This window comes from Oncorhynchus mykiss, chromosome 4, assembly GCF_057628025.1.
Source record: "Oncorhynchus mykiss isolate SJ-2025 chromosome 4, ASM5762802v1, whole genome shotgun sequence".
In the NCBI taxonomy this organism is placed as follows: Eukaryota; Metazoa; Chordata; class Actinopteri; order Salmoniformes; family Salmonidae; genus Oncorhynchus; species Oncorhynchus mykiss.
This window is the reverse complement of record NC_143025.1, coordinates 10,247,962-10,261,077: the sequence shown is the minus strand read 5'-3', so window position 1 is coordinate 10,261,077 and position 13,116 is coordinate 10,247,962.

The window sequence follows — 13,116 nt, the reverse complement described above, 5'->3', positions numbered from 1 at the left end:
ACTAACTATTTAACTAATTATTTAACTAACTATTTAACTAATTATTTAACTAACTATTTAACTAATTATTTAACTAATTATTTAACTAACTATTTAACTAATTATTTAACTAACTATTTAACTAATTATTTAACTAATTATTTAACTAACTATTTAACTAACTATTTAACTAACTATTTAACTAATTATTTAACTAATTATTTAACTAACTATTTAACTAACTATTTAACTAACTATTTAACTAACTATTTAACTAATTATTTAACTAACTATTTAACTAACTATTTAACTAACTATTTAACTAACGATTTAACTAACTATTTAACTAATTATTTAACTAATTATTTAACTAACTATTTAACTAACTATTTAACTAATGATTTAACTAATTATTTAACTAACTATTTAACTAACTATTTAACTAGCTATTTAACAAATTATTTAACTAATTATTTAACTAACTATTTAACTAATTAGTTAACTAGCTATTTAACAAATTATTTAACTAATTATTTAACTAACTATTTAACTAATTACTTAACTAACTATTTAACTAACTATTTAACTAACTATTTAACTAATTAGTTAACTAACTATTTAACTAATTAGTTAACTAACTATTTAACTAACTATTTAACTAACTATTTAACTAATTATTTAACTAACTATTTAACTAATGATTTAACTAATTATTTAACTAATTATTTAACTAACTATTTAACTAACTATTTAACTAGCTATTTAACAAATTATTTAACTAATTATTTAACTAACTATTTAACTAATTAGTTAACTAGCTATTTAACAAATTATTTAACTAATTATTTAACTAACTATTTAACTAATTAGTTAACTAGCTATTTAACAAATTATTTAACTAATTATTTAACTAACTATTTAACTAATTAGTTAACTAACTATTTAACTAACTATTTAACTAACTATTTAACTAACTATATAACTAATTATTTAACTAATTATTTAACTAACTATTTAACTAACTATTTAACTAGCTATTTAACTAATTATTTAACTAACTATTTAACTAACTATATAACTAATTATTTAACTAATTATTTAACTAACTATTTAACTAACTATTTAACTAACTATTTAACTAACTATTTAACTAGCTATTTAACTAATTATTTAACTAACTATTTAACTAATTATTTAACTAACTATATAACTAATTATTTAACTAATTATTTAACTAACTATTTAACTAACTATTTAACTAACTATTTAACTAACTATTTAACTAACTATTTAACTAATTATTTAACTAACTATTTAACTAATTATTTAACTAACTATTTAACTAATGATTTAACTAATTATTTAACTAATTAGTTAACTAACTATTTAACTAACTATTTAGCAGTCTTGTGTCTTGGGGGTATAAGCTGTTCATGGTCCTGTTGGTTCCAGACTTGGTGCATCGGTACCGCTTGCCATGCGGTAGCAGAGAGAACAGTCTATGACTTGAGTTGCTGTAGTCTGTGACAATTTTTAGGGCCTTTCTCTGACACCGCCTGATATAGAGATCCTGGATGGCCGGGTCATTTGGTTTTGCTATTAGAAGAAGCACCGTGATATCACATTATTTGGTTGTATAAATAAATAAAATATCTGACATTGTATTGCCACTTGAACATTGATGTGCTTATAAATGGTTGAAAGCGCAGTGATAGACATTTGTGTAAGAACTAAATAAAAATCGGACATTGTTTTTCCATTGGAATTTGGTTGTGCTCTTCAGATGGTTGAAATCATAGTGATAACACATTGGAAATTCAACAAACTTCTAGCTGACTTTCAAATCAAATCAAATCAAATGTTATTTGTCACGTACACATGGTTAGCAGATGTTAATGCGAGTGTAGCGAAATGCTTGTGCTTCTAGTTCCGACAATGCAGTAATAACCAACGAGTAATCTAGCTAACAATTCCAAAACTACTACCTTATACACACAAGTGTAAAGGGATGAAGAATATGTACATAAAGATATATGAATGAGTGATGGTACAGAACGGCATAGGCAAGATGCAGTAGATGGTATCGAGTACAGTATATACATATGAGATGAGTATGTAAACAAAGTGGCATAGTTTAAAGTGGCTAGTGATACATGTATTACATAAAGATGCAGTAGATGATATAGGGTAAGTATATACGTATACATATGAGATACATAATGTAGGGTATGCAAACATTATACTAAGTAGCATTGTTTAAAGTGGCTAGGGATATATTTTACATCAATTCCCATCAATTCCCATTATTAAAGTGGCTGGAGTTGAGTCAGTGTGTTGGCAGCAGCCACTCAATGTTAGTGGTGGCTGTTTAACAGTCTGATGGCCTTGAGATAGAAGCTGTTTTTCAGTCTCTCGGTCCCAGCTTTGATGCACCTGTACTGACCTCGCCTTCTGGATGATAGCGGGGTGAACAGGCAGTGTCTCGGGTGGTTGTTGTCCTTGATGATCTTTATGGCCTTCCTGTGACATCGGGTGGTGTAGGTGTCCTGGAGGGCAGGTAGTTTGCCCCCGGTGATGCGTTGTGCAGACCTCACTACCCTCTGGAGAGCCTTACGGTTGTGTGCGGAGCAGTTGCCGTACCAGGCGGTGATACAGCCCGACAGGATGCTCTCGATTGTGCATCTGTAGAAGTTTGTGAGTGCTTTTGGTGACAAGCCGAATTTCTTCAGCCTCCTGAGGTTGAAGAGGCGCTGCTGCGCCTTCTTCACAATGCTGTCTGTGTGGGTGGACCAATTCAGTTTGTCTGTGATGTGTACGTGGTTAGTCCAAGGCACACTCTTATGTAAGTGCCTTCATTTTTTTGAGTGTATAAATAAAGGTTGAAATCTCATTGATCAACGTCTCAACCAAATATTACCCAATTATCCACGTTGAAATTACATAGTGTGCCCAGTGGGATGCTTTCTCACTAAGTATGTGAAGAGCAACGTTATTGTTTCATTGCATCATGCCATACATTTAGCCTTAAATCTGTCCCATAACAGATTAGTTTAACACTTAAGAGTTTTTGTGGAATGGAATCTCAGGGGTCATGTCCTATGTGTGGCCTTATGAAGAAAAAAAAATATTTTTGAATAATTTATCCACATTTATTATTTATTTGGACAAGGAAAAGGTGGAGAATGTGTTTTGGCTTCCTACCTAGTTGCCTTTTATTTTGCTTAATCAGCTATTCTGTTTACAATTACAACCCCTTGTTTTGTTACCTTTTGGGGGAGAACGTCCCAGCAATATAAAATGTGAAAGAACAACTAAAGTGGTCAATTTGACCAAATATAGCCCTGTTGGGAATTATTATTATTATTTATTTATTTTGTAATAACAAAGGATGAAGTTGTTGTTGTTTTGAATGGTTGGTAAATAAACACAACAGAGAGATGATTGTATTCTAGAGAACCATGTTAAACTTGTGCTAAAGTTTAATGAGATCGATTTAACTTTTATTATCAGCATCTATCAGGAAGTTAAACATGTTGGTTCTACCTTCTATTTGCAACTTTATTTTCAATGCCTTTATATAACTATCAGGTATTTTCATGGCCTTATTTTCTGGGCCGCTGTAAGGCATTATCAAGGCACTTACCTAAGAGTGTGCCTTGGACTAACCTTGTATCGAGACATTTTATTCAACTCCAGAGTGGTTGCATGGATATAGCCAACACACCCACCCCCTCACCCTCGTTATGTATACGTTCCGTTGGTGTGCCTGTGAAGTTTTATGTAGAAATAAATTAGCCTTAAGTCTGTAATGTTCTCCTCACACACGTCACAGCTTGGACCTGGTGCTGAGATAGTCACAGCCCCCATCACAACTATGGAGCACTTCTTCTCCTTTCGTAACGACATTAGCCAATCTCATTACTCCAACCTTAGAAGAATGTCTCCTCTTCGATTGGTTGTCCTTATGGTTTGTCTGTGTTGACATGCAAATGTACATACGGAAGTCATTATTTCCCTATGTACCTGAATGTTTGCAGAGAGAAATGAATATGTCATATAATGAACATGAGTTTGAATTTATGTAATGAATTTAAAGAAATCTCAGTAATACATGTATCTTTGCAACACACTTAAATGGGTAATCTGCAGTTGTTACAATAACAAAGGGGACACCCCACTACTGATTTGGTAAAAAGCTTAGGGATGTGGATAATTTGGGTAATATTCAGTTGAGATGTTGATCAATGATATTACAACCTACAGTATATTCACCCACTCAAAAAGACAGCCGAAAGTGAGTTGAATTTCCCATGTGTCATCACTATCCTTTCAACCATCTAAAAGCACAGCCATATTCCAAAGGAAAAACAATGTCCAATTGTTTTGTTCAATTGTCACCCAAATGTCTATCACTGAGCTTTAAACCATTTAAAAGCACAGCAAAGTTCCACTTGGAATACAATGTCAGATGTTTTATTTATTTTAACAACAGTTTGTGTGTTATCACGGTGCTTCATCTCATAGCAGAACCAAATGACCTGGATTACTGTTGAGATTACATAAAAAGTACATGGTGGAAGTGATCAATGCCGTTTGAGATTCTGCTCAGATTATTACAGGTATTGTGAAGATCTCCACAGACCTGCGATGACCTATGACCTGCGATCTTTAATGTGCACGCTCTCTATGTTTACATAAAAAAATAAATAGTTACAGTATCCTCAGAATGTAGCCATGGATGTGTTACAAATTTGAAGGTTGAATGTTATATTAGTTTGTGAGATAGACTTAACTTTGGGCTATTTACTGTAACACTGAAAAAAGTAACGTTGAATTGTGTTTGGTTGTCAAAGTAACCAAATATCAACATTTAAAGGAGACGTATCTCGTGCTCGGAGAGTTCTGTCTGAACCACTGGCTTCATCCCATTCTTTAACTTGTTGGAGACGTGAATCCATCATTTGTTAACTTGTCATCAAGTTAATAGGCTATTTACAAATATCAACATTTAAATGGGATTTTTCTTCTGCTTGGATAGTTCCATCTGTACCACTGACTTAGTCTGGCTTTAATTCCAGTTTGTCTCCAAATTAATAATTTATATGTCTCCATCTCAACAACAAATCTAAGCTAAAGAATAGTATTATATAAAATCAAATCAAACATGAAATGCACATGAAATTATTTAAATGTTAATTATTTAAACAAAGTTTGATTTAGTCCTATTCTTTAGCTTAGATTTGTTGTTGAGATGGAGACGTGAATCCAACATATAAATTATTAATTTGGAGACAAACTGGAATTAAAGCCAGACTAAGTCAGTGGTACAGATGGAACTATCCAAGCAGAAGAAAAATCCCATTTAAATGTTGTGTTGACAACCAAACACACTGCATTAATCACTAAATATCATTAAATCTTATATCAACCAGAGCTTGAAATCCTAGGACTATTGTATTGTCAAAAAAACAAACATTCTGGGTTGAATTTAAACAATAGCTGTTGATGACTTTGCAAATGCCATATAGGCATAAATAGTAGCATTGATATATGACTTAGAAATTATAGTTTAATTTCATTTGCTCTGTTAAACATACCGTTTGCAATGACTTAGATTGTGAATCTATTTAGTTTTTAAGTGGAGATCTCTAGTAGCAGTCAGTGACACATATCAAAGCCAAGCAGGGCTTGGTTAAAACCCTGGTTAGGAGACCAAATGAATAGCTGGAGATAGATCAACTCTCCAGTAGGAGGTGCTGTAGATAGATCAACTCTCCAGTAGGAGGTGCTGTAGATAGATCAACTCTCCAGTAGGAGGTGCTGTAGATAGATCAACTCTCCAGTAGGAGGTGCTGTAGATAGATCAACTCTCCAGTAGCAGGTGCTGTAGATAGATCAACTCTCCAGTAGGAGGTGCTGTAGATAGATCAACTCTCCAGTAGGAGTTGCTGTAGATAGATCAACTCTCCAGTAGGAGGTGCTGTAGATAGATCAACTCTCCAGTAGGAGGTGCTGTAGATAGATCAACTCTCCAGTAGGAGGTGCTGTAGATAGATCAACTCTCCAGTAGGAGGTGCTGTAGATAGATCAACTCTCCAGTAGTAGGTGCTGTAGATAGATCAACTCTCCAGTAGGAGGTGCTGTTGATAGATCAACTCTCCAGTAGGAGGTGCTGTAGATAGATCAACTCTCCAGTAGGAGGTGCTGTAGATAGATCAACTCTCCAGTAGGAGGTGCTGTAGATAGATCAACTCTCCAGTAGGAGGTGCTGTAGATAGATCAACTCTGAAGTAGGAGGTGCTGTAAATAGATCAACTCTCCAGTAGTAGGTGCTGTAGATAGATCAACTCTCCAGTAGGAGGTGCTGTAGATAGATCAACTCTCCAGTAGGAGTTGCTGTAGATAGATCAACTCTCCAGTAGGAGGTGCTGTAGATAGATCAACTCTCCAGTAGGAGGTGCTGTAGATAGATCAACTCTCCAGTAGGAGGTGCTGCACAACCTATTTTATTTTCCTTTCCTGATGGTGGATATAACATTGAAGATCTGACATTGTTTTAAAGATATACATTTTACATTTTATACAAGGCTTGGTTACCCTGACGACATAAGCCTGTGGTTGAAATGTAAGCCTGAAGCACGATTGGCTACGATATGTTTATTTTTATTTTTATATATAGACACTAACTCAATCTATAGCTAGTAGGCTACATCCTCATGTCAGAGCACGTAGTCCAGTCATACAAGGGCAGCTCAGGTTATTCCAAGCGCTAGTTATTAATAGGGTGTTAGTATGATATCTATTACCAGCATCTGATGTCTCATTGCAACAGGAAGCTCCCCTTTGTGACAGTGCCAGGAGAGTTTCTGGACCAGGGCCGTCTTCATGAGGGCACAGTGTTTTAACACATTTTTTTTTTTTGCAACAGAAACATAGAAATGTGCGTTTGTTATTGGATAACATCAGGTCTTACCTCCCTGTTAGTCAGTTTGATTAGTTTGGTGCTTACTGAATACATCACAGGGCCATGTTTATTAGGACATATGATTGCATATAGAAATAGAAAACCGGTGTTTCTTATCGGACAAGTTCAGTTAGTACCTCTGCTGTTGGTCAGTTTTGTTCCATTTTCTGCCTAATGAACACAACCCTGCTCTCTGGTTGGAGGGCTTCCCCTCTCTCTTTGAGAAAAACAAAGGATGCCAGTTGACTATGGGAAATAGACCCCTGGCTTGAGCCAACTAATGCCAGTTAAGCCTACTGAGATAGACCCCTGGCTTGAGTCAACCTGTAAACAAAACTGTGATGACTGATGAGACATTGGGAAGATACAACTAATCGTGATGAAGCACTTTGGTAGAGACCTATACAACTCCTCATAATCTCTCCATTGACGGCCCAGTAGTCTAACAGTTACCTTTTCAATACCATTCAGTACCAGTAGTCTGACAGTTACCTTTCCAATACCATTCAGTACCAGTAGTCTGACAGTTACCTTTCCAATACCATTCAGTACCAGTAGTCTGACAGTTACCTTTTCAATACCATTCAGTACCAGTAGTCTGACAGTTACCTTTTCAATACGGTTCAGTACCAGTAGTCTGACAGTTACCTTTCCAATACCATTCAGTACCAGTAGTCTGACAGTTACCTTTTCAATACGGTTCAGTACCAGTAGTCTGACAGTTACCTTTCCAATACCATTCAGTACCAGTAGTTTAACAGTTACCTTTTTAATACCATTCAGTACCAGTAGTCTGACAGTTACCTTTTCAATACCATTCAGTACCAGTAGTCTGACAGTTACCTTTTTAATACCATTCAGTACCAGTAGTCTGACAGTTACCTTTCCAATACCATTCAGTACCAGTAGTTTAACAGTTACCTTTTCAATACCATTCAGTACCAGTAGTCTGACAGTTACCTTTCCAATACGGTTCAGTACCAGTAGTCTGACAGTTACCTTTTTAATACCATTCAGTACCAGTAGTCTAACAGTTACCTTTTTAATACCATTCAGTACCAGTAGTCTAACAGTTACCTTTTCAATACCATTCAGTACCAGTAGTCTAACAGTTACCTTTTTAATACCATTCAGTACCAGTTGTCTGACAGTTACCTTTTCAATACGGTTCAGTACCAGTAGTCTGACAGTTACCTTTTCAATACCATTCAGTACCAGTAGTTTAACAGTTACCTTTTTAATACCATTCAGTACCAGTAGTCTGACAGTTACCTTTTCAATACCATTCAGCACCAGTAGTCTGACAGTTACCTTTTCAATACCATTCAGTACCAGTAGTCTGACAGTTACCTTTTTAATACCATTCAGTACCAGTAGTCTGACAGTTACCTTTCCAATACCATTCAGTACCAGTAGTTTAACAGTTACCTTTTCAATACCATTCAGTACCAGTAGTCTGACAGTTACCTTTCCAATACGGTTCAGTACCAGTAGTCTGACAGTTACCTTTTTAATACCATTCAGTACCAGTAGTCTGACAGTTACCTTTTTAATACGGTTCAGTACCAGTAGTCTGACAGTTACCTTTCCAATACCATTCAGTACCAGTAGTTTAACAGTTACCTTTTTAATACCATTCAGTACCAGTAGTCTGACAGTTACCTTTTCAATATCATTCAGTACCAGTAGTCTGACAGTTACCTTTTTAATACCATTCAGTACCAGTAGTCTGACAGTTACCTTTCCAATACCATTCAGTACCAGTAGTCTGACAGTTACCTTTTTAATACCATTCAGTACCAGTAGTCTAACAGTTACCTTTTCAATACCATTCAGTACCAGTAGTCTGACAGTTACCTTTTCAATACCATTCAGTACCAGTAGTCTGACAGTTACCTTTTTAATACCATTCAGTACCAGTAGTTTAACAGTTACCTTTCCAATACCATTCAGTACCAGTAGTTTAACAGTTACCTTTTCAATACCATTCAGTACCAGTAGTCTGACAGTTACCTTTCCAATACGGTTCAGTACCAGTAGTCTGACAGTTACCTTTCCAATACCATTCAGTACCAGTAGTCTGACAGTTACCTTTTTAATACCATTCAGTACCAGTAGTCTGACAGTTACCTTTTCAATACCATTCAGTACCAGTAGTCTGACAGTTACCTTTCCAATACCATTCAGTACCAGTAGTCTGACAGTTACCTTTTCAATACCATTCAGTACCAGTAGTCTGACAGTTACCTTTCCAATACGGTTCAGTACCAGTAGTCTGACAGTTACCTTTTTAATACCATTCAGTACCAGTAGTCTGACAGTTACCTTTTCAATACCATTCAGTACCAGTAGTCTGACAGTTACCTTTTTAATACCATTCAGTACCAGTAGTCTAACAGTTACCTTTCCAATACCATTCAGTACCATTGTAGACTGCCGGCCTCTGACCTCTGACCCAGGCCCGTGAATTATTATCCCCCGGTGATTTGTTGATGTGTTTAATGAAAGTAATAACCTGTTCCCAAACACTTAATTGGCAGTGGCACCCTAACCACTACCCCGTGCTTCTCCCCTGCATTCCTCTGTGGGACTGACTTTAAGGAGAGAGGAAGGGGAGAGGAGAGAAAGGGAGGGGAGAAGAGAGAAGGAGATGAAGGGGGGGGGAGAGTTGGAGAGGTAGCACTGGGGCTCTGTGTGCGTTTCAGTCGGACAAATGCCCAGGAAGCATGGAGACTCACGCTGTGTGATGGGCTCAGTGGGGGCTACCTTGCCAACTTCACTTTGCAATTAACATCCCATGAAGAATAATTGGTGTGTGTGTGTGTGTGTGTGTGTCTGTCTGTCTGTCTAGCGAGCACAGTGATATTGTGTAACAGGTTTTAGCCCCCCTGTTGACTAGGGGTGTGTGTGTGCGCGCATTTGTGAAGGTAACTCTGGCCATCCCACACTGTGGTGGGACTATTTGGTTGAAGGTAGAACTCTGTGTCCAAACGGACTGAGAAATGCCTCTGCACTGAGTTTGAAAGTGAAGCGCTCGTGCAACATTTACACTGAAAGTCCTCATGTTCTTAGCCTGGACCCATATCTGTTTGTGTAGCTCACCTTCTATGGTCGATGTCACAACGATAGTCATCATAGGAGATGACTATACAACACAAACACATCTGGGAGTGGAACCAGTCTGTCATGCTTCCGAATGGTCACGAAACTGACCTGAACGGCCAACACCTGAAAACAAGACCAAAGACGAACAAGACATCTAATTTCTCATCTCTGAACACTTAAATATGAACACTCATCTCCCAGGCTTTTTTGAGCCACATCTTATTATTGTTGACGTTTTCTCTTGGTCTGGAAAGGTATTTGGCATGTGTTCAATAGCTTCGTGCTGAGAATTCTCACATTAGCCGCAGGTCCTTGTGGTCCTGTTTTTGTTACATCAGACCAGTGTTGCCCCTCCTCGGTTTCTGCTGAAGCCCGTTAGCCTTGGTTAACCAATAGCCACGGGAGCCTCTGAACTCAGCCCAGTGACTATACTGTTAACGCCTTTACAGCAGTGTGGAGTGTATTGTGCAGTCAGTAGCTGACAGAAATGCCCCTCACAAGGTAATCTCAGAACCAAGGCCTACCTTTTCATTAGAAACAGCTCGCTTGATTCGGCTCATGTTTCCTACTAAAATAGGGTCCTCGAAACCTTGCGTCAAAATGGGATTAAGCTAAAAGTGGTATTGTCAACTGAGCGACTCATTGGCTCATCTCAGTATGGTAAATGAAGTAACAGAAGTATTTGTTATGTAACTCGCTCTTGGTGGTTCTGTTTGTGCTTGAGCAAACGCTGTTTAGCGCACCGATGAGAGGTATTCCGGGGTCGTGTTCATTATGGCACACTGTAGAAAAACATTTCGCAAAAGGAAAAAAAAATGGGGGAAAACAAGCCTTCCCTAATTAGACTAGTAGACCTGCTGATAGTAGCCTGTAACTCGTAATTCCACTTTGTTTCCTGTTTTGTGCCTACTGAACATGAAACGTGTCCCTTCCTACCCGGATCAGTATGACGATATGAAACGTGTCCCTTCCTACCCTGATCAGTATGACGATATGAAACGTGTCCCTTCCTACCCTGATCAGTATGACGATATGAAACTACCCTGATCAGTATGACGATATGAAACGTGTCCCTTCCTACCCTGATCAGTATGACGATATGAAACGTGTCCCTTCCTACCCTGATCAGTATGACGATATGAAACGTGTCCCTTCCTACCCTGATCAGTATGACGATATGAAACTACCCTGATCAGTATGACGATATGAAACGTGTCCCTTCCTACCCTGATCAGTATGACGATATGAAACGTGTCCCTTCCTACCCTGATCAGTATGACGATGGCTCAATTTAGGTTTCCAATGGGCCTGGAGCTCCCGCCACATTGGTTATAGGTTTTTTAAAATCAGGACAAAAGTGCTAGGCTAGGGAAAAGAGTGAGATTCAGTTGAGTTAGGAGATTATAGTTTAAAGCTGAAGGGGCAGTTTCCCGGACACAGATGAAGCCTAGCCAGGACTAAAAAGTGAACTCCATTGAACATTTTTTTTAATCCATACTTAAGTGTAATCCACTCCTAAGGGATCTCTGGTGTATGACATAGGAGACAGGGTATTATCTGCACTCAGAAAATAAGGAAATGTGTATTCTGCATTTAACCAAACCCCTCTAAATCATACTAAACAAAACATTACAATATGCACTCATGGGTTGATGGAAACTTGGTCATGTGTGTGTGTGTGTGTGTGTGTGTTTGTGTGTGTGCTGTATGCATGCTCTCGTCTTCTTGGCTGCAACACTTGGCTGCCACTGTGTTTTACTGAGAGGCCTGCTGTCTGAGAACAAGGTGACCGATATGCTCAGTTTCTCAGACAGACGGCTTCCCTACTCATGGGCCATATGGCTCCACAATCCTTTACAACCTTTATGGGACTGCTCCTCTCCTCCGCCTCCTCTCCCTCTCCTCCGCCTCCTCCTCTCCTCCTCTCCTTCACCACTCCCCCTCCTCCTCTCCACCATTTCCTAACACTCCCAGTAGAATGTATGAACCTCTCTCTGGACCAATCCCAAATCCCAGGGCCCTTTTCTTAATGCAATATAAATTGGATGGAAGGTGTAAGCAGCAGTCTACCACTTGGCCAGGCAGAGCGTTTTCTACCGATTTATTTTTCTAATCTATAAAATAACATGTTGATGGTTGGGGAACAAACCACTGGGCACTCACTGGTTGATACAATAGTATACTATAGTCAGTGCCAAATAAAGTAACAGGGTTGACCGTAACAGGGTTGACCTTAACAGGGTTGCCCGTAACAGGGTTGCCCGTAACAGGGTTGACCTTAACAGGGTTGCCCGTAACAGGGTTGCCCGTAACAGGGTTGCCCGTAACAGGGTTGCCCGTAACAGGGTTGACCTTAACAGGGTTATACAGGCTATAACAGTAGCAAGGCTATATACAGTAGCGAGGCTATAACAGTAGTGAGGCTACATACAGTAGCGAGTCTATAACAGTAGCGAGGCTATATACAGTAGCGAGGCTATATACAGTAGCAAGGCTATATACAGTAGCGAGGCTATATACAGTAGCGAGTCTATAACAGTAGCGAGTCTATAACAGTAGCGAGGCTATATACAGTAGCGAGGCTATAACAGTAGCGAGGCTATAACAGTAGTGAGGCTATATACAGTAGCCAGGCTATAACAGTTGTGAGGCTATAAATGTAGTGAGGCTATAACAGTAGAGAGGCTATAACAGTAGAGAGGCTATAACAGTAGTGAGGCTATAACAGTAGTGAGGCTATATACAGTAGAGAGGCTATAACAGTAGCGAGGCTATAACAGTAGCGAGGCTATAACAGTAGTGAGGCTATATACAGTAGTGAGGCTATAACAGTAGAGAGGCTATATACAGTAGCGAGTCTATAACAGTAGTGAGGCTATATACAGTAGTGAGGCTATAACAGTAGAGAGGCTATATACAGTAGCGAGGCTATATACAGTAACGAGGCTATATACAGTAGCGAGGCTATATACAGTAGCGAGGCTATAACAGTAGTGAGGCTATATACAGTAGCAAGTCTATAACAGTAGTGAGGCTATATACAGTAGCGAGTCTATAACAGTAGCGAG